This window comes from Astatotilapia calliptera, chromosome 2 (genome assembly GCF_964374335.1).
Source record: "Astatotilapia calliptera chromosome 2, fAstCal68.1, whole genome shotgun sequence".
NCBI classification, from domain to species: domain Eukaryota; kingdom Metazoa; phylum Chordata; class Actinopteri; order Cichliformes; family Cichlidae; genus Astatotilapia; species Astatotilapia calliptera.
This window is the reverse complement of record NC_137423.1, coordinates 5,183,324-5,210,735: the sequence shown is the minus strand read 5'-3', so window position 1 is coordinate 5,210,735 and position 27,412 is coordinate 5,183,324. Positions and strand designations below refer to the sequence as shown.

Here is a 27,412-nt window from a genome sequence, read left to right as displayed (position 1 = left end):
CTGAACAGACAAACCAGCGTTTGAAAATAGATGAGGTTTTCAGACAAGGGAAAAAAGAAAGTGACCATATGGCACAATTGGTGAGGGCATTCACATCCACTTTTAGACCCCTGGTGACTTCTCACTAACAGCTGCTGTAAAACATGAATTCATAAGATAATCCCTCCAAAGCCCAGTGGTCAAGCCAAAGCATTCTCGGTCTTGAGTGCTCCCATAAATGAAATACCACCTGCACCAGCAATTTCAAACCTGCAATGGAGTAAAGTTATATTTAGGTAAGAACATGAAGGACCTTGATCCCTTAACAAAATAAAAGCTTGACAGCTAATCTCTTCTACAGAAGTCAATATTGTTGAAGTCTGATGATGTACAACAAGGGGTCATGAGGACTATGGCTAAGACAAGCAACTGTCAGTTGTATTTTTTTTTTTTTAACAAACAGTGGATAGTGGGGAATATCACAAGGATCAGTCCCTCTTTGGCAGATCCCCAATAGTCCTATGATGGGAACTATGCTTTTGTTACAATAGAAATGACCCTATTGTGTGTGGATCTGTGTGTTTTTTGTTTCTTTCTTTCACTTATAACTTTCTGAAATCCAGATTTAGGCCAGAACAACACATTTAGTTGATAAAATCCATTTGAGTGAGTTATTGCAAAGCATGTACACCCTCTTATTGACAAAAGATTGTATCAATTTAACCTTGTGGTAATTTATCTCTGCTGTAGCCATGGGAACACTTTGGTTTACCCAAGTAAGATATTCCTTTGTGGAAAACAGAAGTAATACCAGGGGCTGGTCAGAGATGTTACACGTGAGCCTCCAAGACACACTCGATACTCCTTCAAAGATTATGGTCAAGTGCCGTGAACCCACTTAGCACTTCATCTTCTGCTGTCTGTGCACAACCCTGTGCTTTCAAAATGCATACATGTGTGAAATGCATGAGTATCTGTGTGATCCACAATGTACCACCTCCTCCTGCTCTTTGAGGAGGAGCAGGAAGGAGGAGACCTGCTAGCACTCACTCCCTCAAGCTCTGCATTTCCTCAAGCATTGACCTCCGCCAGACTTTGTCCAGATTCCTCTGTACTTTAAACAAGACTCCCATTACAGTCCTCTTGAGTACAGTAACAGGTTTCCACAGTTTGCGCTGGGCAGTTGCATGGCATATGTGTGCTTGAACATGCCTCTATGTATATGTCTGCAGAACACAGGACTCAGAGCATGTCCATACGTGCCCTTGTGTATAAATCACTTGACCTAGACTTATTGTTGTCCATGGATTTATGCCAGCATGAGAGGGTCCTGATGACACTGTATCTACCTTAGCCTTAATGGATGGTACACAGAGCTCACTGTCATCCGGCAAATATGCTCTCCGACTGAATCTCAGAGAGGCAGCAGGCAACGGCTGTTGGAGAGATGGATGGTGTTCAACTCGGGGTGGAGCTGTCAGCCACAGATTCTCCCCAACAGTTTTTTGAAAACTCAAAATGTTGCTTGACTTAGATCAGCTATCAGCACCACAGTTGGTTGGATGGTCAGGCTGACTGATGCCCACTGTGCACTAAGCTCAGTGGTAGCGGCGTAAAAATAAGAAAAGGGAAATTCAATGCTCTGTGTTATTATATGTGAAAATGATGAATATCCTCACATGTGGTGAGGACCAAAAGAGGCCAGCAAGGAGCCGGTCAGGAAGCCAAAATGTGATGCAGCATTACATATATGTTCAATTCACAGCAGTATGCTCGGTTGGAAATCCACCACTTATATCATCTGTTGTTACTTTGATAATGTGTAGAATAATAGCATTAGCACTGTACGACATTTATCAAGAAAAATGAAAGCAGTTTTGTGAGGGATCAAATTAAAACCACATGTTTCAGAACTTGATACAATGTATGGGTTTCAACTGGTTCGAGGAGACAACTCCATGATTCTGCCAGACTATCACAAAGCATAACTTCTTCCAGACAAACTGGAGCTATCAGTGGGGGAGAGAGCTGAGAACCTTCCACAAACCACTGTGATGAAGTGTCCTATCACAAGGTTGTCTCCCAAAATCTATGGTCTCTACTCCACTTATAGACAGTCAGAAAGCACAGGCGAGGCATCTTATCTGTACAGTTTAAGTGTCTCTGTGTTGGTGATCTGTGTGTGTATTGTTTTCATTAATAGATGTCAGTATGAATACACTTGGATGTTGTTTTTAGCTGAATAATGGGAAATCCTTAAATGGTTTGATATGATCAAAGTCTGATTTTAATGTGTGAAAGTTTCAATATGAGCACAAAGATTCAATTTATTTTCAGTAATCCCAAAAAGGGGGGAAAGAAAAACGTTTTGATAATTATCACAATCTGTCAAAGCTGAAAGATCTATTAAAGCTGTTTCAAGCAGACTCTGTTACAGAGCAAAGAGCTACAGTGAACCTACACAGATGGGAAAAGCAAACCAGACAGAAGATACTTAGTGTCTGTGTTTGAAAATCCTAATTATACATCTTGCTTTGTATTGAAAGGCAAATTTTCTTCCAGTAGCACACTGAAAAAAAGGGACTGGCCATCTCTTGGATTTATGTAAGCATCTTGCATGTATTTAACACAATTGCCTCATGTTTTAAAGTTAAATGTAACTATATAGTGTAAAAACTACATGATATGCAGAAAGGGTGTATTAAATTGTTCATATCATGTTCAGGTGAAGTAAGTTAATAAGATAGCAACGTTAAATCTCGTGAAACCACGCGTGATTTCATCTCGCGGGCTTTGGATCGTGGTTTAAAAAAGGCATCCATCTCAGTCAAGTCGAGCAGCCAACTCTACGTTTTTGGTATGTCTTGATTTTTTGAATTAATTTTTACCATATTTCAGCTAAATGTAGTTAAACGTCTAGAGTGTCGCCATGTAACATGCTAAAAAAGAGCCGTTAGCTTATTTGCTGTTTTATCTGTTGTCAAAGAATTGGCGCTTTTTCATTTGAATTTGTCTTTGGCACACGTAATATCACATTAAACCTAATTACGAGGCACTCATAACATAATTTGGTTTTCTGTGTGAATAGATTTGACAACTGACTCTTCAGTTACATTGTGTATTTACTGCACCGTGGTGTTAGTGAGATTTTGGACATTGAACAGCTTTAGCTAATATCATCAGCGGCATTATGCTAGCTTACATCCCTACCCCTCCTGCCCTCACCTGCTGTCCTTTTCTTTTTGTTTTTGTTTTTTTTGCTGCACATTGAGAGACCACATCTATTCTGTATTTCACCAGGAGTCAGCTGATGGATTGTGGGTTCAAGGTGTTATGGTAAGAAAGTATATTCTATTTTCGTTTCTGTAACTTAATTATAATAGGTTTTTTATAATTATTAGGTGCATGCATACTCACCCTATTAATACAACTGAGAAATCCAAAATCTGCCATAGGTTTAACTTATACCTGTATGTATTGCCAGAAAGGTGATTACTGGACTCGCATTAATGCACACTTGAACTGAAATGAGGTTGTAACTTGTGGGTTGTTGGGTTGCAAATCAGAAACAAACATCTTTGGATTTTTTTAATCCCATAAGATCTGGAAACACAGTTTTTATTCAACAAAACATTACTGATTAACCAAGCACAGTGCCTGCTGTTATTTCAAAATAATTTTATGTCATTTCAGATGAAATGCAGCATTCCAGTGCATCCCAACCATGCATACAGTCAAGGTTTCTGACGGAGCTGAGTTTTTCTCTGACAGTCTGCTGAAAGTGTTTGCAAAGTGATCGGGGGAACAGGGCACAAAGCTAATGGATGTAGCTGCCATTATGACAGTAAGAACTTTAAAATTCTTTAACTACAAAGTGTATATGTATTGCATTAGGTCAGTAAAAGATTTTTATGCTACATCCATTGAAACCGTCAACTATTACCTGTGAGTACTGATTCCACTAAAAGGATGCCATAATTTTCGTCATGCATTTACTGGCCCACTGAGAAAAATTTATCTTTTTTAAAAAATAAATGTTCTGGAAACGATATATCCATAAAGTTGATGTCAAACAGGAACTTTTGATATTGCTTTGTAGATGCTGGTGTTGCATGTTGACTGGTTTAAAAAGTCAAGAGTTTTTGTCTGGGATCATTTTCTTCTGTGCTACTGAAAAGTTCACAAATCTCTGTTTTCTTTGTTATAATACTTTAGGATGACATTAATGCTCGGAGTCCCTCATCAAAGTGCTCCGCATCTGTGTGAAAGACAATTGCAACATCTTGGTGCAGGAGTTCATGGTGAGTGTTTTATGAGTAGATTGTGGCTTTGCAACATTTAAAAATGCATTTAGTTATCCACTTGATCCTCATTGGACTGGTTAGGACCAGTAGTCCTCTTTAATAATTTGAAGTTCACATGAGGCCTGGTAGTGAACTCGGCCGCCGGCCCTTGAGGCCCCACCCCCACCCCTGTATTAGGGGTCACATCAGTGTGAAAAAACTTTAAATTTGTCATTCTAGTGAACAAAGAAAAATCCCACCAGTATTTACATTAGCTTTTGTTTGAAAAAAAAAAAAAAGACCAACTGACCAACAGCTAACCAAATTGTGGGGCTGAAAGTCTAAATTCTAACATCTTCTGAGTGACAAAACCTGGATTTCTGATGGGCCGGTGTCTTTCTAACAAAAACTAATGTAAAGCATTTGAAATTATTATGTTTTTCACCCTCTCTTAGAAACTCTGTTAGACCATGAATGGCAGCATGGCAGGCCACTCTTTGGCTATAGCTATTTACTATGTTGCTTGCATTGGTTTAAATTACTCTAACATTAGAACTGGTAGATTCAAAAGAGATGAGTTTAAAAAGGAATCTTAAAGAAATGTTTTGTGTTTAACCAGGACTTGCCTGAGGCCACTGCACAGATTGAGAAAACCACAATGAACATCTGTCTCCAGAGATGCGCCAGGCAATGACTTTTCTGATGTTGTTCTTCAAGATCTGGATAACGTGACCTTTGCAGTAGCCATGCTGTTTGGACCTTTTTTATTCCTTCAACATGAGTTACCCATCACAACTCTGCTACACTTTTGAGGTGATTCAAAGGGTGGTAATGGAGTTGGATGCAACTCAGCTCTCAAGAAAAGCTCACAACTAAGACAAAACTGCTCCTGCAACGAAGCTCACTGTTATGCATGCAAGGTGATCAGCTCTAGGTGAGAGGACATTTAAATCTCACACTTGTTCTGCTGCATTTTTGAAGCTCAATTCCAGGAACGGATCGCAGGGTTCATTTTTATATACTCTGCAACTGCCATGAGGACAAGCCGTTTTTTTTGTTGTTTGTTTTTCCTTTTGCTCTGTACAAGTTCTGTTTGTCTGTTTGGCAGCATTTTTAAATTTGTCTTTGTATTTTTTCTTTCTTTTACTAGTGAAGAGATGTAGCGTGAACAGTTATACAGTCTAAATATCCCATATGGGTCGTGTGAAATGGTATTTTCAGTTTCATTCAGTTGAAGTAAAGAACGTTGAATATTTCTAAGTGTGCTGTTTTGAACCAAGATGTCACAGTATGATCAGTGCTGTAATTTTTGACAGTCACTGTATCAATGTTATTTTTGCATCTCTTGAATAAAGTTTTTGACCTGCAAGTGCTAATTTCTTTAGTTATTGGGGTAAAATGGGTAGTGTTAATAGGAAGGTGTTTGCCAATTCAGTAACCTAATTTAATGTTAATGGAAACTAACATTACCTCAAATTGTTTAGTTATAATTGTTGTTTAACTGAATCTTGATGTCAGAGGCCTTAAATAGAATGTTTTGATTTGTTCTTTCCCAACATTTTTCAAAAGAAACAGTCTAATTTCTTTACTGTGATTGATTCCAGAGAACACGGAAGAACTGACATTATTTAACTGTTGATTTATATAGATTCAGTGGAGGAGTAATGTCAGTTTAATTCTTTACCTACTGTCAATGCAGTGAAATTAGACATTTTGTTTTGAAAGGTTACTGGTGGATGCCAGCAACCATCTTGGAAGAGAACAATACAATCTGTTATAAGGCCTCCATTTGAAAATTGTGTATTTGATACTAGAATATAATAGCAAAATGTAATTTGAAGATAACATGTAGTATTTAAGTGACCAAGTAGTATTGGGTAAAAGTTATTGAATCGTGTTGGGATAACGTGAGAAAATTGTGAAGGATTAAAATATTCCAAGAGCTCAAATTACTTCATCAAAACATGTTTAAGTCACATTTTATCAACACAAATTGCACAGGTTTATTGAACATGAATAAATTGTGTTAATTTAACTCAATTGTTTAAGTTGCTGCCGAAGCAAAACATCTGTGTGCAACAAATGTCCACCATTGAATTAAGTAAATCCAACAACATATTTTTTTCAGTGCAATGGTGGATGTGCCTACCTTTTGCTGTTGTGACTACTATCACTGGTATATCTTTAGATGTGCAGTAGGAAACCTTCAGCAGTAGAAATGGAATTTTTTTATTCGTACCGAGTGCATGTATCAAACTAGTGTATACAGTTTTACAGTTTGGAGTTACTTTCACAGACCGGCCTTTAAGGTGTGGGGCGATTGTGGCTCAAGAGTTGGCAGTTCGTCTTGTAATCGGAAGGTTGCCGGTTCGAGCCCTGGCTCCGACAGTCTTGGTCGTTGTGTCCTTGGGCACCCGTTGCCTACTGGTGGTGGTCAGAGGGCCCGGTGGCGCCAGTGTCCACTCTGGAATTCATTCATTTTAACAACATCCCAACAAATTTCTAAAAATCAAGAACATCTGATTCTATTTTAAATTACTTTTCAAACATATTTAATACAAATAGCATGCAGGTGTTGCAGGTTGTAATGCACTTTTAAAGAACCCACAGTTTCTGTTCTTTGTTGGTGTTGCTGAGTATGAAGAAGTTCATTAACACAATAGAGTTTTGACCTTTTTCATACTACGACAGGTGACTGTGATTATTCAAACTTGAGCATGTGCATGATAGCATGTCACATTATTGTGCCTTTAGATTATTTTCAAAGTAAGTTGCATGGGTCAACCCTTCAGCTTTTATTTAGTGTATGGAGGGCACCAAGACATCAGTGAATGAGCACACACTCGCAGAAAGGGTCCCTCATAATTCTGTCCAAACATATGACTTTCAACGTAGGAAAAACCCAATACCCAGTGCACACAGACACACATACATCTGCACACACGCCCTCACACACTTTCTAATCCTCTCATTCACCCTTGTCTTTTACACTCCCTCCCTTGCTGCTGGCGACATCGCTCGTGAAGCACGGACGCTCGTAAATTCCCTTTCTTGATTTTGTTAACCTTTACTGCGACCCGGCACTTCTCTGCTTGGTGTTCTAGCACCCACTCAGTCACAGATGAGGCCCTACTTGCCTCTGCGGAGACGAGTCTTGGCGCTTCTACAGCTCATCGCTCAGACTTCTGGCTCATCATGATGCAAAATGCCAACACACCTCAGAATTATGAGACACTTTTGGACTAAATAATAAATGTTTAAATCAGAAGTTTATGTCTGTCATCATTGCCCAGCATTACACTTTCATTAAGGCTCTGGAATAACTCTGGAAAATTATCAGTCCAAGATTCAATCATTCAAAAATATAAGATCCAGTTTGTAAAAAGAACAAGAAAGGGACCTTAAAGGTTTGGGGTATTAATCATTTTAAAAGAGAGTATTTATTATATATTTTTCTATATTATAATCTATGTTGTAAAATATGGAAAAGCCATTGCATAAAGGCAAACCATTTCAAATATGTGTTAGCGTTAAGTAACTTTAGGTGAACTAATGCGATGCTCCCAGTGCTTTTTTACCTAAATTATACACATCAAAATAGAGAGGAGAGGAAACCATGAAAAACGAATTCAAGAGTAATGTGCAATGTATACAGTTGAAAAAGAAAGTACCATGGCTAGAACCATTCTCCCACTCATTACAACTGAGTAATTTCTTATGTCACAGGTTCAAGCAGCAAAAGTACTTTTCTTACATGAAGTTACTTTCCAGAGGTTTGAACTGCCTAATTCTTTGCATTTTAACCTATGCGTATAAAAGCTTGTATATAGTCACACTGATTTATCTTTCTAATGGTCATTAGACTGACAAAGAATGCATGTCTCTGTCTGTAATATACACATATCTCTGGCTGTTTAGATGTTCTGTCTCCTGATGTCAGCTAGATGGCAATTTGTTTAGTAATTCTGATAGGTATGTTGTCTGGTGTAATGTTGTCTGCATGTTGAGACCTGGACAGCTTGTAATTTGCAGTGTATACAAATGCAGTCACCCAGAAATCAACTTTTTTCAATTTTATCACTTCCTTGACCTTTTCAGATAACATGGATAAAAATATTAATGCATAAGAAAATCACTTTTTTATTCAAGTGACTAGAGACACGGGAGACATTGGCTTGCGTGTGCGTATACCTGACGAAAGACGAAAAAAAAAACAGATGGAAGTAATAACCATCTATATACACTGACAGAAGTGCCATTCTTTCCTGGCAGGAGCTCTGGTAAAAAAGTTTGCCTAGTCTCACCATCAACATCTCATCAAACTCTGTCAAACGAAATGTTAAATTGATGGATCCCACTGTGAATATATGGCTCATATTCAGTCATTTGTATGAAAACCATTCCAAAAAGATGTTTTAATATAAAGTATTATCTTACTTGACTCCAAGACCTTAATGTGTGCGGTTTGGCCCTTTTTGATATTTTTGTATCTAATTTATTCTGTTGTCTCTTTTCTCTCTCTCTCTTTGCTGCATTTATGCTTTTTTGTATCTAGTTATTTATAACAGAGACCGCCAAGAATTGTTTCAGGATGTCACAAGAATTTGTTAGATGATTGAAACAACATGCAAGAACATCTTATATTTTCTTTTGCTTTAATGGTTAACTCTGCCTCCTCTGATTTTAGAAGAGGTCAAAAAAAGTCAGTCTTTACAATAGTGCTACAATTGACACTGGGCCACATTACTTTTTGAATAGTCAACAGTTGATAAAATATAAACGTATTTGTAATGTTTTTATAAAGCTAAAACCACAAAATAAGAGCAGTATAGAACTGTCGTAAGTGCACTGAAAGTATTCGTATCAAATTATATTTCAATTTCAATTACAGAAGATGCAATATGGTCTTGAAATTTCTTGATAGGTAAATGTATTAGAACCCTTACTGAGCTGATGAATAAACTGAATGAAAACCATAAAAGTTCAGTACACTCATAGCCAATTTGTTTTAAGTTTTAAGTGAGTTGATGCTTTAAAGGCTGCCTCATGGCCTGATGAGGAACTGTGTTAGTTCAAAAGAAATATATCAGGAGCAGAGATGGGCAGACTGTAATCTGATTACTTTTTTCAAGTAACGAGTAAAGTAAGGGATTACTATTGCAAAAACGGTAATTAGATTACCGTTACTTTCCCGTAGGAACGCTGCGTTACTGCGTTACTAAAACCGTGATTTTTTTGTGAGAATGTCTCATGACAGTGACGTAAGCAAGTGCGACGTTCGTGGCAACAGCTGTGTGCAGATCAACAATGGATAATATATCGAGTGCGGGAGAGAGTATGAGCGTGCAGCGTTTAAAGCGTGGAAGTACTGACCTTACTTTGAGTTTGATTCCATAAAAAGTGACAAAAACATTAGCATCCGTTGTGCGTGGGAAGAAAACTTCTTTTTACACCAAAAAAACCCCCCTAAACAGGCACCGAGTGCGCTACGACGTGATGGGAAATTCACAGAGATTCAACTGACCGCTGCGGCACACCTGCACCAGAGCACACCTCCGCCTACCCCACTCCTGCTTTACACGTGAAAATAGAGCAAAAGGACCTCTAGTCTTTGACTTTATTAATTTTCTGCTCTGTTTTACTTGCATCTATTTGAAAGACTGAGTGTAAACACAAAAAATATTTTATTTTATGTGCTGGAATGTGCAGAAAATAGGTTTAAATGTTAAACTAATTTCTTCAAGTCAGAGAATGTTGCATATAATTTAAGTTTTGCTTAATGCATAAAGTTAAAAGATTAAAACTGATAAAACAAGTTTAAAAAAAAAGAGACTTTTCCATTTGATTACATTTTGTATGATGGATTATGTAGAAAAAGTAGAAATGGGCTGAAAGATCTATCACTTTATCACCTATTCAGGTTGTAAATCGTGTTTTTAAAAAGTAACTAAGTAACTAAGTAATTAATTACTTTTGAAAATAAGTAATCAGTAAAGTAATGGGATTACTTTTTAGGGAAAGTAATTAGTAATTAGTTACTGATTACCTTTTTCAAGTAACTTGACCAACATTGATCAGGAGTAGCCAATTTCCACGAATGTGACTTGCATACTTTAGGCCCTCTTGCTACTTCAATTAGTGCAGATGTTCAGTGCTACTGTACTTGTACTTGCTTTTTACCACAATGCAATGTGTGCATTTATAATTTCCATTTCCAAATTGAATTGCTTTTTTTTTAATTGCTGTAAAATTCAGCTTACCTTTTTGGACAAGCCTGTACCTCTGCAGTCCATTCGTCCATACAGATGCTGACAGTCGCATAGAAAAGGCAACACTGTAATTTCTAAAATTCTATAATAATCACTGCATTTGACATCTAAACAGTGCAGTTTACAAGAGATCATAGTGAGCCTTGGAACCGTTAGCCTTGAATTTAGTTGAGCTTTTGTTCATTCTATATTTAGAAAAGATTTTTCAAAGAAATTTTTAGTTTGTGCAGTCATAAATTTTGGTGACTGCTAAGTTATAAACAAGTGATATACGTTCAACATGAAACAAATGCAAATGAGAACATAACACTGCATTTGCAGGGTGAAGTGAAATTGACACTATATATATATATAGCAGCTGGATAGCGTAGTGGTTAAACTACACGCCTTTGGAACAGAGGATCGCAAGTTCGATTCCTGCCTGGGGGCGTCTGTATCCAGTAAGGGTCCTAAGGCTAGACCCCCTATGCTAAGCAAGCCTACCGCAGACATGAGCGAGACAGATAAATATGAAGGCATGCCGGCTCGGACGTCGCCCGGATCAACAAGGTCCGCGTCAGGTGTTGAGGAACCAGGGCACCCTGACGAAAAGTGGGCTACTGGAACAAGAAGGCATCGGTGGGCAAGGGACGAAAACAGGGCGTTGTTGGAATGCTACTACGCAAGTAACCCCGGCGGAAGGGGCTACATGAATAGGATGAGGGACCTATGGATTCTTCGATACCCAACATCCACAATGACGGCGAAACAACTAGTAGCTCAATACAATACGGCAGCAGTGATCAGTGAGATGCTTGGCTACAAGTTGAACAGCCACAAGGGGCAGTACCCTCCATGGAGAAGGAGGCTAGAGGGCAAGATCAAAGTAGCACGGAGGGAGGTTAGCCAACTAACGGAGTTGCAGAAAGGTGCGACAAATAAGGTGCCTAAGAAATACAGCAAGCTGTCCATACCTGAGGCCTTGGAAACTGCCAAGCAAAGACTCACAGCCTTGGCCAGCCGCTTGAGGAGGTACACCAGAGAGATAGAAGGCAGGAGAATAAACCAGCTGTTCTCCACAGAACCAGCAAAGGTGTACTCTCAGTGGCAAGGGAACAATAAGAGAACAGCACCACCAAGGCTGGAGACGGAGCAATACTGGAAGAGCATATGGGAGAAGGATGCAACCCATAACGGCAATGCTCAGTGGCTAGAGGATCTGAGGGCAGACCACAGCGACCTCCCTGAACAGGGTCCAGTAACCATCACAGTGGCAGATATCCAAGAAAGGGTCTCCAGTATGAAGAGTTGGACAGCACCAGGGCCCGACATGGTTCACGCCTACTGGCTGAAGAAGCTGACTGCACTCCACGAGCGTCTGGCAGCACAAATGAACCAGCTGCTAGTTAACGAAAGACACCCAGAATGGCTAACTGAAGGCCGGACGGTCCTGATCCCCAAGGACCCCAAGAAGGGACCGGTCCCCTCCAACTACCGACCAATAACCTGCCTCAGTACTACATGGAAGCTCCTGTCAGGCATCATATCGGCTAAGATGAACAGGCACATGGGTCAATACATGAGCGGGACACAGAAAGGAATTGGCAAGAATACCAGAGGTGCAAAACACCAGCTACTGGTAGACAGAACAATCAGCCGAGACTGCAAGACCAGACTGACCAACCTGTGCACTGCCTGGATTGATTACAAGAAGGCCTATGACTCAATGCCCCACAGCTGGATACTGGAATGCCTAGAATTGTACAAGATCAATGGGACCCTAAGAGCCTTCATCAGGAACTCAATGGGGATGTGGCGTACAACACTAGAGGCCAACTCCAAGCCCATAGCACAAGTTACCATCAAGTGCGGGATCTACCAAGGAGATGCTCTGTCCCCACTGCTGTTCTGCATAGGCCTGAACCCCCTCAGTGAGATCATTAACAAGACTGGCTACGGATACCGACTACGGAACGGAGCAGTTGTCAGCCACCTCCTGTACATGGATGACATCAAGCTGTATGCCAAGAGTGAACGAGACATCGATTCACTGATCCACACTACCAGGCTATACAGCAATGACATTGGAATGTCGTTCGGACTGGAGAAGTGTAGTCGGATGGTAACAAAGAGAGGGAAGGTAGTCAGAACTGAGGGGATTGAACTACCAGAAGGCAATCTTGCAGACATAGAGGACAGTTACAAGTACCTGGGGATCCCGCAGGCAAATGGGAACCATGAAGAGGCCGCTAGAAAGGCTGCAACCACCAAGTACCTGCAGAGGGTCAGGCAAGTCCTGAGGAGTCAGCTGAATGGTAAGAACAAGATCCGGGCCATCAACACATACGCCCTGCCCGTGATCAGGTACCCTGCTGGGGTAATAAGCTGGCCAAAGGAGGAGATAGAAGCCACTGACATACAGACAAGAAAGCTCCTGACCATGCATGGAGGGTTTCACCCCAAGTCCAGCACCCTGAGGCTGTACGCTAAGCGGAAGGAAGGGGGCCGGGGACTGGTGAGTGTCAGCACCACAGTCCAGGATGAGACAAGGAACATCCAAGAATACATTGGGAAGATGGCCCCAACTGACCGAGTGCTCAGTGAATACCTCAGGCAGCAGAAACCCAAGAAAGAGGAGGGAGACGAGGAACCATCATGGAAGGACAGGCCCCTGCACGGTATGTACCACCGGCAGATAGAGGAGGTGGCTGATATCCAGAAATCCTACCAGTGGCTGGACAAAGCTGGACTGAAAGACAGCACAGAGGCACTAATCATGGCAGCACAAGAACAAGCTCTGAGTACAAGATCCATAGAGGCTGGGGTCTATCACACCAGGCAAGACCCCAGGTGCAGGCTGTGTAAAGATGCCCCAGAAACAATCCAGCACATAACAGCAGGGTGCAAGATGCTAGCAGGCAAGGCATACATGGAACGCCATAACCAAGTGGCCGGCATAGTGTACAGGAACATCTGTGCCGAGTATAACCTGGAAGTCCCGAGGTCAAAATGGGAGATGCCCCCAAGGGTGGTGGAGAATGACCGAGCTAAGATCCTGTGGGACTTCCAGATACAGACGGACAAAATGGTGGTGGCTAACCAACCGGACATAGTGGTGGTAGACAAACAGAAGAAGACGGCCGTAGTGATCGATGTAGCGGTTCCGAATGACAGCAATATCAGGAAGAAGGAACACGAGAAGCTGGAGAAATACCAAGGGCTCAGAGAAGAGCTCGAGAGGATGTGGAGGGTGAAGGTAACGGTGGTCCCCGTGGTAATCGGAGCACTAGGTGCGGTGACTCCCAAGCTAGGCGAGTGGCTCCAGCAGATCCCGGGAACAACATCGGAGATCTCTGTCCAGAAGAGCGCAGTCCTGGGAACAGCTAAGATACTGCGCAGGACCCTCAAGCTCCCAGGCCTCTGGTAGAGGACCCGAGCTTGAAGGATAAACCGCCCGCAGGGGCGTGCTGGGTGTTTTTCATATATATATATATAACAATCAAGAGAATTTACAGTAATATATTATGTTGTATCATACAGAAATTGTTTGTTTTCAAAGTTAAACTCACCACCCACTGAACCTATTAGACACAGTCATTATGCAAACACAATTTCTCCAACATTTAACTATAAATGGACAGCCAGCAGCGCTACTTAAGCCCTCAGAATGTGGTTTTCATCCTGCAGAGTGATGTATCTGCAGCAGCTGTCCTCTATACTGTGCCGGCTTGGTACATGCAAACTCCTATCTTCTCAGTCATGTTCTCATGCACACACACACACACAACACACACACACACACACACACACATGAGGGAAATGTCCTCTGAGTAATGAGACATAGCTGGGCCTATGTTCAGTGTCCTGTCACTTAATGTGACATGAATCTCCTTTGCTATGTGTGATCGATCTATTTATTACCCTGTTTATGTAAAGCCAAGCAAAGTCTCCTGACACAGGATTTCATCAGGCTGAAATATCAATGGTCATCACTCACTTTTTATTGCCTTTTTCTTGTCCTTTCTGGTTTTGTGACATTTGTTCTGTGGTCTATTGAGACTAGCCTATAAGATATGGTATAACACTCAACAAATCTACAGGTATATGTGACTGCTTTCTTTTTCTTTTGAATCCTGAAGTATTTTCATAATTGGTTATTGGTATACACCAAATAAAAGATTTGGTAAAGAATAGCAAAAATATTGTGTTTACAATACAACAATTTTTATTTGTCACAGAAAAAAAAATAAGATACCTTGGTGGAACTGACCTTTGTGGAAATGCTTGGAGCAGACTAACCTGTGAGCTGGAGTGTTCTGGGACGTTATATTTTGTCTTTGAATGGCTGCAATCCAGGCCACCCGTCGCCTCTTTGTGACTTGGCTCGAACAATTTCTCTTCAACGATGTAATCCGATAACAACCGATCTCTTTACCCGTCGGCTTCCCGTGGCTGTCATGCGACCGGCTATTGCAGTTAATAATACAACAGCTTCTTGCCATTTTTTGTGTTTCTTTTTATCGCTGTGTAACTGATTTCAATTGAAAGCCTGCGTGCGCTAGTACCGCTTGCCACGAGTTCCCAGAATTCATTGCGGTTTTACCCCTGAATGACGTCACATTTTCAATCTCTATTCCAAGGCAAAAATCTGTATTGGCTGCTGTGGACATGATGGGTCCATGCATGACAAATATGTCTTAACATTAAAATATGTTGTTTACCATTTTATGGTTATTGCTGCCAAATGTGCCATCACCATCCCTGACACCCAGCCTCCACTATCTAATAGCAACCCTCATTAATCAAAATTAAGGTGAACGTAGAAGATGAATGTGGTTTGACCCATGAGTACTGAGTAGTCATTTAGAAACACATTAATGAGTAATAAGCCTGCTCATGGGTCACAACATCCACATGTCGATAGGCATCATCGCTTATGTAATGTCACTGCAAAGAGAAAGTTTCTGTACTAAGACACCAAGACCTCGTTGCTCCAACCTTTCCTACATGCTTTAAACTGTATGCTGGAAGAGTTTGGGGTAAACTGAAAGTCTTTTTATTTCGCTACAGGTATAGTGTACATGAATGTACCACCAAGGGCTGCTTACTGGACCTCATGTTAAATGTACTATGATTACCTTTTACATATACACACACAAGGGTGCCAGTTTCTAGGGTGTCACGCAAGAGATGAAGCTATTTTCTGGAAGTGTAGTGTGTGGAAGATATACCCACATGTGTGGACAAACAAGAAAAAGAAAGACAGTGTATATGCCTCTTGTCAACACAACACACAAACAATGTTGGCCTTCATGCATTATAATCACTGTGATCCATCTGTGTCATTTATTCTATCCATAAAACACTATGCATATTTTTTTCCAGTGTGTTCATGAAAACCATATTCTTTATCTTTACCGTGGAAGATACTGATTTTAACCCACACACATATTTCTGATTTTTCTTTCAACAAAAAAATCACATTTAAAATAAAAAAACAAATACCACTTAGACCAGGGATGGCCAACTACAGGCCTCGAGAGCTGGTGTCCTGCAGGTTTTCGATCTCACCCTGGGTCAGCACACCTGAATCAAATGATTAGTTCATTACCAGGCTTCTGGAGAACTTCAAGAAATGTTGAGAAGGTAATTTAGCCATTATATCAGCTGTGATGGATCAAGGGCACATCTAAAACCTCCAGGACACCGGCTCTCGAGGCCTGGAGTTGGCCACCCCTGACTTAGACTGATGTGGCTGAGCAGTATTTCATGTCAGTTAAACTATACAAGAAATCTATATATCTTGCAACTGAGATAATTTCAATATCTATTTGGCATTGTTAATTTTTATGGTTGCAATGTTTTAAAAACTCAGATAATGTTGTGAGACCATCACAGAGTTTAATATTGGATGATTGTCAAAAATGCAAACACCACAAACGGGTTAGGAAACAGGTTCCTTTGCTGAGTTCCTTGTAGAGATAGGAAACGAGAATCCGTCTTGTTCCCAGTATTCCTGTTCCTTGGAATTGTTAGTCAGCTTGTCTATCAGTCTCACTTATCAGTTCCAGTTGCACTTCAGCTAATTTCAGTTTGTGTATCAGAAGAGGAAAATATTAGAGCAGTCTACATCATGGATATGAACACTACTTTTATTTTTATTGCACAAAAGGACAAGACCACTGCATTCAGGACTTCAACTTCATTTTGCAGCTAACACAACTTTGGCTATTTAGAAGCATGTTACCAGTAAGCTTGCCAGACAACTGCTAACGATAAGTTAGCCACAGTTAACGCTAATACTAATGCTAAACTGGCGAAGAACCCAAAGTGATGTTAAAGCTGATTGAATGCTGGCCCCAGGCAACAGCCAGACACTGAACTTTAACAGGTAATACACTGATGAGGAGTCAGGCTGCTGCCTCCATTTTTACTTGTTCATGTTTCTACAGTAGAATCACTTTCATAGAGTCTTTGTGCTGGTTTTCATCTTTGCTTTGCGCTCTCGTCTTTGTGTTCATAGTGTGTTCATGCTAAGAGAAAGATAATATGTGTGTCCTCATTAGGATAAGGATTTCTTTTGGTATGTGGGCTCCAGCTATTTTACAGAGTAACATTAAGCCAATTTAACAAGCAGTATAAAGAATGACTTTTTCCTTGGAGCAATTGAATAATGTACTGCATTACTTTTAAGAAAAATGTTCTATGTAATATGTGTAATAATTACTTTTTTTTGCAACAACTCCAACACTGATCACAACAAACAGGGAAAATACCTCCGACATACAAAAACGTTTGATCTACAGCATGCAATTAACTTGCACAAATATAATGTCTTTGATATGCTTTTTAGTGATAGTGGTCTCTCTCAAAGCGGAGCCAATGAGAATCGATAATGAACTGAATCATAATATCGATAATCAGAATCACTAGATTCCTTTTAATTCCCATCCTTAGTTCCTTGTGACTAAATGGAGAACCAAGCATTTTGTTTTGTAGTGTTTACTTATTTGTGACGTTTTTTGTGAGGGTTTTTCTTTCTTAGTTAAAAGGCTTTTAAGTTTTCCTGCTTTGTCTAACACTTACAAGAACCAGTACACTATCTGTTCTTTTTACCAACAATCATCTTCAGAGGTGTGCTGGGGGGAACTTCTGTCCTAGCCACCTTCCAGACCTGTTGTGTGCTCAGTTGTGTGAGCGTCAGGGCTTTTGCTATCTTGCAGATGCCAGGCCTTCCTAAGAGGGCTTCTTGGGGCAATCCCAGTTACAAGCTCTGGTGTTAACCTGCTGGAGGACTCTTATCAGCTACATGTCATGTTCACATTTTCCCTGCAGGTCCACCAACCCTCTCACTGTCATCTCAACACTTCCCTAAGCTCCACCCTTGAAGGCCACTTTTATCTGGAGCTCTAAAGTGGCAAACATATTTGTCCAGAGCTTTCCCACAGTCTAGGCTTTTTGAAAGTGGACAAAGCAGCAGCACAGTAAAGCAGAACAAGAGTCAGTATGTCCACATGGAGCCCCCTGTTTTTACAGAGTCCATTTCAGATTAAATAATTATACTATGGTTGTAGTTACATCATCTAAATTGTCACTCCTTTCATTAATTTTATTATGGTAAAATGCAAACATTTTACACTTGCGTAAGATGGTTAATCTGTTATAGTGAACAAGCTGTTAGCTTGTTTTAAATGCAGTTATATTTTAGTAGCAATTATATCTTAAATGTATCATATATTTCAACAAATAACATCTTTTCGGGTGTGAAAATATTATTTTGATATGTGTACTGTAAAAAAATTTTCACAAAATTCCTTTTTTTGTGCCACACCAGAAACAAGTTCATGATTCAGCAACGCAGATTAGTGTCCAGGGACTTTACTGATTATACTTGATGGACATTGACAAAGTGGAATTCTAAATCCCCTGTTGACAGCCACAAACCATGATCCCCACCTACTGCAGCCTACTGAATTTGTTCATTATAGGGAACAATGAAAAAGAAGAACAGGTACAAGAAAACAAAACAAAGCATGAATGAAAAAACAGTTTAAAGCTTTATTGCTTGTGTGCACCTCAACTTTCTGAAACTTTCATTTTTGTTGATGGGGAGTTGGCTTAGTTTGACTTCATTTGGCTTTGACTTCTGTCAAGCCTTTTATGTTCTTACTGTGGATTTTGGGTCACTGTCAGGGAGACTGGAAGAGAATGTGAAGGAAATTCAAATGTGGCTCTGTAAAAGGGAGAGGAGAATACTGATTGGCCGGTTTACCATTTGGGGAAACGCAGCTGTGTCCTGAGCACTGGAGTTCAACCCAGCCTCTGGTGCCTAAGGAAACAATGTGAGTATATACTTTTATATCCATGTTAAGACCATAAATCATAAGTAACTGGTTGTTTTTCTTCCCACTTGCTAAATTTTAATTTTGTACTGTAATTTTGTATAGTACTACAGGGATACTTTGGTATTGCTATAAAAATATTTAGAGTCATTTTAGTGCAATAGCGTCCTTTCTCTATTTGTCAATATTTAAAGTAATTGGTGAAATCCTTTAGTTGGCCATTGATTGGGCACCCATCGCTGCCTTAAATTGGCACATTTCCCACCCCTTGGGGATTAAAATCTGTCAATGGACCCCACTGCTCCACATGCACACTCATACGCTTTCACATACACTGCAGTAGCATCTCAAATCTCTAGTTCTTAGAGTGCTCTGTATGATAGTGACTGGGCAAGCTTGGGGCTTGATTAGTGCAGTTAGCCCTTCTAAGGCTCTGGCTGTTTACAGTGGATTACAGGGAGGGAGGCAGGGGTTAAGTCTACCCAGGCACAATGCCCCCCCACCTGCCTCCACCCCACACCCCTACGGGAGCCACTGCAGCAGGGCTGGCAGCTCGTCTGGGCTCCACATCGCAAGGCCAGGCTGACAGGTAGTGGGATTTGGCAGAGCACTTTGCATGAGAGCCAACAAGAAAAACTGAACATGGCGGATTAGCTCGGGATTATGTTGTCAGAGTTAGCCTTGATGGACAAACTGCAGAGGAATAAATTGCAATCTGTTTGAGGAGAGGGCTGCCACGCAAACAGGAGAGGCGTGGGCTTGTTTCACAGCCTGTCCAAAATGACAGGGAGGGAAGAAAATCATTAATAATTTATAAACAAAGTCCACTGCCATTACTGACATCTTCCAACTCTGGCTGGACAAGACGTCTGGTTGTCTAACCTCTAACATCAGGAGCTGGTTCATGTTAAATCTTAAAACCAAAAGTGACATGGGCACGTATGAAGATAACAAAAGGTCATACCGAGACAGGCTTCTAAGATGAACTGGCTACCACTGTGATTTGAATACTATCATTGTTTCTGATAAGGAAGTATGTGAGCAGCAGACAGGGAGATGCACATTTACCCAATGCAGTCTCCAAGTTTAATATTCATTAGCTTACAATGACAGGTTCTGCCACCTGCCGTCTTAGAACAAAGTTTTGTCCAAGTAGCTTTCACGAAACCAGAAAAAGCTACTTGAAGCAAGCCCATTATTTACTTTCTCATCAGTTAATTATAAATGCATTTAGATCAATTTGATGGGTGGGTTTGGCATGCAGTCAAATATGGTCAAAGGCAACTTTTAGAGTGTTGTTTCTGAACTGGACAGTTCTGCCAATTGTTGCTTTATTATTTTATTTATTAATTGCATTCAGCGTTCCTTGGAGAGAAGAAATTTTAAGCATTTGTGAGATTTTCATGTCATATAAGACCTACAATGACACTAAATAGCAGCGCCATCTGGAAATTAAATTGTGTCTTGTTTCACACAATACCGGTAAATGTAACAAAATTTAAAAAAAGAAGGAAAAGTGACTTTTTAATTGTTAATGTTTCATGAGAAGACAAGACCAAACTTTGCAGTTGAGGAGGTAATGAGATGATAAATGAGAAACTATCGAAATATGAATTTTTTAAAAGTCCAAAATTTCCACTAAAAACGATGGCTTTATTTAATTTCTTTTTGTTTTCATCTCACACTGGAGAAGCTCTTTGCTGGGGAATTGAATTAGCTCAATTTGACGCTGTGCAGCACCCTTTTTGTGATGAGGACTGACTGGCATGGTAAAATGTATTAATGAGCTTTATTGTATTCCACTCTTCCCTACATCATTAGGAATGCATGTCTGTATGTTAAACATATGAATATGCATCGGCATAGAGCATTTGCTCTCAGAGTTAGCAGTGAGCCAGTGTTGTGCCTTGAATAATAATCTAGCTGGGAAATGAAATTTCTTTGCCTTTGCTTCCTAATTGAAAAAAAGATAATATCAACAATTTTTTATTTTTTATTCTTAATGTCAAATTACATTTTGATTAAGCAAACTGATAACTGTGTTTGTACTAATGTTTGCTCATATGATAAAAGTACATTTTACGTTTCATTTCAAGATTTAGCTTCATTCGTTTAACCAAACTGTATATTTGTGATCACGCTGTATCATGCAATACATTAGCAAACAAGTAGAGTGAATTACAATCTTTCACTGTGTTAATGGGAAATATAGCAAGTAACAATGTAACAAGTTAAACAGCAATATGTATTAGAGATGTTTCATTCCTGTCTGTTTTACTAAAAACATCCAGTGCAGCTTTTCTACACACACAGTCAGCCTGAGGGTGAATCTAAGGTCAGCAGAGATCACTGGATAAAGGTTAACAAATTACCACTATGCCTCTCACCACGCTTGATTGATGTTGAGGGGGGGAGATGTGTGTATAGAAGTTAGGTCAAGATAAGGTAAGTTTAAAGCAATGCCATAAAATGTGCTTTACAGAATACTTGAGGCAAAAGTAAACAAAAACAAGTAAAACTGGAAAAAAGGCCAAACTTTTATTATATATATATACATACTTACATACATACACATATATATATATATATATATATATATATATATATATATATATATATAATCATGGCAGCACAAGAACAAGCTCTGAGTACAAGATCCATAGAGGCTGGGGTCTATCACACCAGGCAAGACCCCAGGTGCAGGCTGTGTAAAGATGCCCCAGAGACTATCCAGCACATAACAGCAGGGTGCAAGATGCTAGCAGGCAAGGCATACATGGAACGCCATAACCAAGTGGCCGGCATAGTGTACAGGAACATCTGTGCCGAGTATAACCTGGAAGTCCCGAGGTCAAAATGGGAGATGCCCCCAAGGGTGGTGGAGAATGACCGAGCTAAGATCCTGTGGGACTTCCAGATACAGACGGACAAAATGGTGGTGGCTAACCAACCGGACATAGTGGTGGTAGACAAACAGAAGAAGATGGCCGTAGTGATCGATGTAGCGGTTCCCAATGACAGCAATATCAGGAAGAAGGAACACGAGAAGCTGGAGAAATACCAAGGGCTCAGAGAAGAGCTCGAGAGGATGTGGAGGGTGAAGGTAACGGTGGTCCCCGTGGTAATCGGAGCACTAGGTGCGGTGACTCCCAAGCTAGGCGAGTGGCTCCAGCAGATCCCGGGAAAAACATCGGAGATCTCTGTCCAGAAGAGCGCAGTCCTGGGAACAGCTAAGATACTGCGCAGGACCCTCAAGCTCCCAGGCCTCTGGTAGAGGACCCGAGCTTGAAGGATAAACCGCCCGCAGGGGCGTGCTGGGTGTTTATATATATATATATATAGATAGATAGATAGATAGATAGATAGATAGATAGATAGATAGATAGATAGATAGATAGATAGATAGATAGATAGATAGATAGATAGATAGATAGATAGATAGATAGATAGATAGATAGATAGATAGATATACACTATTGTGTATGCTCTTGCATTTAATTGCTTCATTATCTTTTTTTTTCAACAACAGGACACAAGAATTCAGCAGTGGTATGTGCTTACTCGACTAATCGATGGCAAATCATAACTCGCAGATGGAAAGAGGCAGATTTCTTTAGTCAAAGCTGTATTTAATTGATCCACTTGGAATGCTTTTATATCAACTCTGTGTTCCAATTTCTTTTCCAACTGTGCTCTCATCATTTTTGACCCAAATATGATGCGTGGACATCTGTACACATCAGGCAGCATGTCATAGGCATGGATGACATGAAGCAGTAAAGTGAGGGAGGAGCCAAAGTTACTAATTTACTGACAGGACAATTAGAAAGGACTAATCTCCTATCTGAGCAAACTATTCCAGATAGGATGGGCATGCAGCAGGGTGACGAACTCTCCAGGGATCCGAAGGTGGGGGTCTGTTACCCAGCGGGGCGCCACGGGAGTGTTTGTGTTGACTGATTTATCAGGGTAAAGGTGAAATTCGGATGCATCAGACTTCCTGCTGTCACAACTGAGCTGTTGTTTTGCTTATTGTGCTCATTATGACTCAAGCAATTAGACAAGATTTTGCTCCAAAAATAGCAACAGTCCTGAAAATCAGTCCAGATTTAAAATCCAGGAAGTTAAGACCCAGACATCGAAATAGTTTCCAAGATCGTCATAAACCATTCCAAAAGGAGACTAAAACAAAAGTAGCAAGTTAATCACACAGTATATGCTGCTCATCTTTTCCCAATCCCCATTGTAAATACATAGATTAGCTACATCTGTACATGCAGTTTCTGACCTGCGCTGACTTTATTCCTTGAACATTACAGATTTCATTTTCCTTTTCTTTCCTTTTTTTTCTTCCCTTTGATTTTCAAACATTATTATCTTTGCTCTCAAGTGCAAGAAGGGTAAACAGTAGCGGTGGAGAGTCATATGTCTCTTTAAATAAACCGTATTGTCTGATGATGTTTTAATGGGCAAACCTCGATCCCCTGGGCAGTGACCCTTCTGACTGTGTTTCTGCTATGTACTCTGCACAGGGTGCTGAGATGTAATTACTGTGTACATACCAGGCTTTTCTCTGGTTACTACACTGCAAAAAATATCCAACTCCTTTACTATTGCATTTTCACTTGTTTCAGGAAATTCCATTAAACCTTTAGACGCTTCATAACCACTTCTGGAATAAATCCAGAAAGATTCAAATTGGAGATAACATGAATAACCCCTACTCACTTGCAGGCCGGTTTCTTCATTTTCTCCCATAGATCATATTTTAGTTACTCACAACTGAAGTTTTGAAAATCACATCATTTATCATAACCATAACTGGATCCAAGAAAGCAGTGTTAGGATTCCTCCACTGTGTAATGCACTCAACAGATGTTAAAATAAATCAAAATTAACATGGTAGGAATAATAACAAACAAGATTATAGATAGATAGATATGTATAGATAGCCATGGAATATGAGCTTTGCAGTGTTGTGAAAGAACTTCCATCCAAATGGTACAAAAAGAGCTTGTGTAGTTTTGCAGTGTTTGTGTGATATATAGGACGTGTTCCAGTAGGCACACCACAATAGCAAAACATATGCACCAGATGCTGTTGTGGAAAACTTTTTAAGCATCTTCCAACCCATTAGCTTGGATTTGTTTTGTTTATTTATTGAATTATGTAATTATTATCTGGCTATCTGCATATAATGTGCGTCGCTTTTTAATACACACATGTAATTTGTGTCTTTTATTGTGAAGCACTATATGAAAGATGCTATTTAGTGTGAATAAACAAATATATTACCTAATTTTTACCTACTCCAAATGTCCAGGTTTGTTGTGCATCATGTCCTATCACTCTGGGACAATTCAGAATTTGACGTTAAATAGTTGAATCATTTTTTTCAAGGAAATTCTTTTTTGTAGTGTCTGCCTGTACAAAATGTTCCTCCCACCTTTACCCCCCTGAAGTCCCTTTCCAGTCAAAACAGACAGGGTGTCCACAGAACAGGCAACACATAACTTTGGCTGCTATTTTAGTGATGTTTTCTTGGGAAGAAGCAGAAACATGTGCAAGACTGAGGGCATGACAAAGAGGATGGGAAACTTGAATGAAGGAATGAGCAAGAGAGCAAACAATGAGACAAAGTACCTCAACTCATATGTGAACTATTCCCACATTTTCCTTTTTCAACTAGAACTAATGAATTTTTGCAGACACAGGAAATGCTTTGGGAATAGGTAAAATTTCATCAAACACCGGATGTGTGCTTTTGATTAGTCATTCAGACCAAAGCTAACTTTCATAAGACAATATTATAAGAGTGCTCGAGAAAATAGCTAATGAGCAGCTAAGCTAACTTTATCTTGTTCCAAAGCATACAGTCATCTAATTTTTTCAGCACTGAGACCTAATTGGATTGTGAAGAAGTGAATCAGACAAAGAACATTTGTCTTTCACAATTATCAGGAATTCATATCTTGCGCAAATTTGCTGGCTTGCATTAACATTCGATTAAATTAAGTATTGATGAGTAGCAGAAACCATTGTCACTCCAGTCTTCCAACCCTTAACACTCAAGAGATTATTCAAAATTTTCATATTACAGAAAACTTCAAAAATCCAATGAATTCAGGTCATCTTGTTACTTTTATCGGTAATTCACCAGCTTTTTGGCCTCTTGCCTCCTAGCGCCTGTCTTCTATTAGAGCTCAGTGACCACCTATTGACTCAGTGTACAGAGGAAGCAATACAGTGACGTGGTGGACAGTCTAGCGTAATTCACGAGCCGACACTGAGGAAGCAGCCTGATGAAGACGTAAAGTAATATCCCAGCCGCACATGAGGTCAGCGATCCCCCTTTTACAAGCAGCAGGGAAAGAGGTTCGAGCATCGGTCACGAGACAGGGCTGGGTCCTTTTGTTTCAACAAGAGTTCATCAGTTCAGATAATATAACAGGGTGAGGTGGCTGCTGCAGGCCATTTCTAATGTAATTAGATAATATCACATGCATGCACTAAAATTTGCAGACACAAACAATGTTCAAAAGAGAGTTACGTCATTCATTCCATGTGAACTATTTTCCTTTTTTTTAAATTATAACATAAAAAAAATTGTTCCACTTTGAAAGGAAAAGAGTTGCTAATCTGAGATTGGATGTTTCATTTATTTATTATTTTTTTACCTTTTTCTGATTTTTTTTTTTTATTTCTGCAAATAGCACTATAAGAAAAATACCAGCACGTCTCTCTTTTTAAATTATTTAATGATTATATATCTGTTGTCACCGTGAAATTTTGTCTAGGTGCAAAATAAAGAAAAAAACACAGTATAAATAACACTGTCTAGTCTGTACTGACATTGTCCATGCCAGGCCACCAGTTAACCTCAGATGGATGGAAATCGCCCACATATAAGGTGGTGTGAGGTGAATCACCATAACTTTGGTATTAGTCCCATAATGCAAGCTGACGGTGGGGATTTCAGAAGCAGAGGAGGCAAGGCCAGAGGGTGGGACTGGGGTCCAAAGGGTTTGTGATCATGGATCTTCTGTGAATCATGCAGCCTAGCGTGCGATCGGCACACTGCCCTCCTCTTGACTCCCTCATAAGCTCTGTTACAATAACACACTTGCCTTCACTCTGGTCCTACCCCCTCCTCCCACCACCACTAATACTCCACTTCCCTGAAAAACACGAGTGGAAGAAAAAAAAGAAACAGCCACGTACCTAAAGTTTCAAGATAAAAGCTTGATGGTATTTATTTCGGCCGCTGGCTGCCCTCTGAATTCCATACTGTTGTTAGCATAACTGTGATGACAAAGATAATCTTTGTTATTATTATTATTATTCCCCACTTTAATTAATTTCACCCTGGGGCTGAGAATGGTAATGAAGAGCAGACATTGACTGCTTCAGCACCACTTGACTTCCTTAACACTGAAAGCCCAACCAAGTATAAGTCAAGGTTAACAGTGCCACCTACAGTAGAGAGAAAAGTCCATCATGTGCTCTGATGACATGAAAGGAACAACCGTGGACAGATATGAAGTATCAGCTATCCTGTACTGAAAGGATTTTACCCATTTTAATTTAGGCTGGATTCAGGGAAAGTGGGCCTCTTTATTGCAAATAAATTGTTTAAACATGTTTAAAGGTTTTAGAGCCTTAAACTGTGAGAGGCCTCCCCTTTAGACATGAGTTGTAGGCTGAGAGGGACAAGTTGACAGCCTGTGGCTGTATATGTAGTAGTTTAAGTTAATTGTACTAAATTTCAGTCAATTATACTAATTTATACTAAAAGTAACTACTTGTCAGTAGTTTAAAACACTTTAATAAAAAAAAAAAACCTCTAACAAAAAGTATATTTGATGTTGAACCCTGAAACCTGGGGACTAAATACACACACAAAAAGATGTTGTGATTTGAGGCTAAATAAATAAAACTAAACTGAACATACAGAGCTGTATGATGAGCTTTAATGTTGATTTAGAATTCAGAAATTATGGTGTAATATATACAATATGTAATTGTACCACTTATGTAAGTTCACAGAATAAATCATTCATAATCAACGAATAAGATTTGCATTCTGTCTGTCTCTCACAGCTTTACCCTAATCTTTTGTCCAATATTGAATAAAAAATGCTTAATGCCAAAAATGCTACAACTGACACAGAGACTAAAACATCTGAAACAAGTGCTGAAAACAACAAGAAAAGCATGGCATTGTGCATTCTTGTTTTTGATTATGGTCAGTGATGGCTTTGGTTTTTATTAGCTTTTTTGTGTTTACTGTAGTTGTTCAATTTGTAGTTTGTAAAAGAATTGTGTTTTTAATCATCTGAACTGACTGCACTTTAGTGTCATCAAGCAAATATAAATTTGCCTCTCTTTAAATTTCCCTACAGTCATGATAATGTTGCAAAGATCTAAAAAAGACTGTGGTCCAAGTGTCTCATAAGACAAATTCATCTTGATAGAGAAACCCACTCTAAGTCATTGCCTACTTTGTTACAATTTATTATTTCACAGCTGACTAATTTAGTTCATCAGTTTAAGGGACTAC

General features: G+C 39.7%; 1 long non-coding RNA gene across 3 annotated transcripts; it reads left to right on the top strand.

The window, feature by feature from the left end:
• The first annotated feature begins 2,552 nt into the window (after nt 1-2,552).
• On the top strand, nt 2,553-6,395 carry LOC145430125 (uncharacterized). 3 transcript variants are annotated; one of them, XR_013910544.1, is made up of 4 exons: nt 2,553-2,836; nt 3,280-3,315; nt 3,673-4,280; nt 4,882-6,395. It is a non-coding gene; the product is annotated as an uncharacterized LOC145430125 (long non-coding RNA). The 3 variants fall into 3 exon arrangements; XR_013910542.1 differs by lacking the exon at nt 2,553-2,836 and having other exon boundaries at nt 2,866-3,823; nt 4,195-4,280; XR_013910541.1 differs by lacking the exon at nt 2,553-2,836 and having other exon boundaries at nt 2,848-4,280.
• The last annotated feature ends 21,017 nt before the right edge of the window (nt 6,396-27,412 follow it).